Genomic DNA, 264 nt, shown 5'->3' with positions numbered 1-264 from the left:
AAGCTATATATATATGTAAAGGGTTTTTAAAATCAGGAAACACGCTTTTAATATTATTTACATCAAAATGTGTCTTACAATTTGTGTGATGTGCGTTCATGATTGGAACACATATCCACCATGTAGATTGATATTTTATCCTCATGCAAAAGGTTTATGTTTTAAAGTCGTATAAGAGATTTTGTCATGTTGCCAAGTTAAATATTTCGGAAATATTTTTAATATAAGCTTTTGAAAATCCAACTTGATTTTTAAATGATTTTA

This window comes from Theobroma umbraticum, unplaced genomic scaffold, assembly GCF_002168275.2.
Source record: "Theobroma umbraticum cultivar Fairchild unplaced genomic scaffold, ASM216827v3 scaffold_121.0, whole genome shotgun sequence".
NCBI lineage: Eukaryota > Viridiplantae > Streptophyta > Magnoliopsida > Malvales > Malvaceae > Theobroma > Theobroma umbraticum.
The sequence above is the reverse complement of the archived record's forward strand: the minus strand, read 5'-3'. Positions refer to the sequence as shown.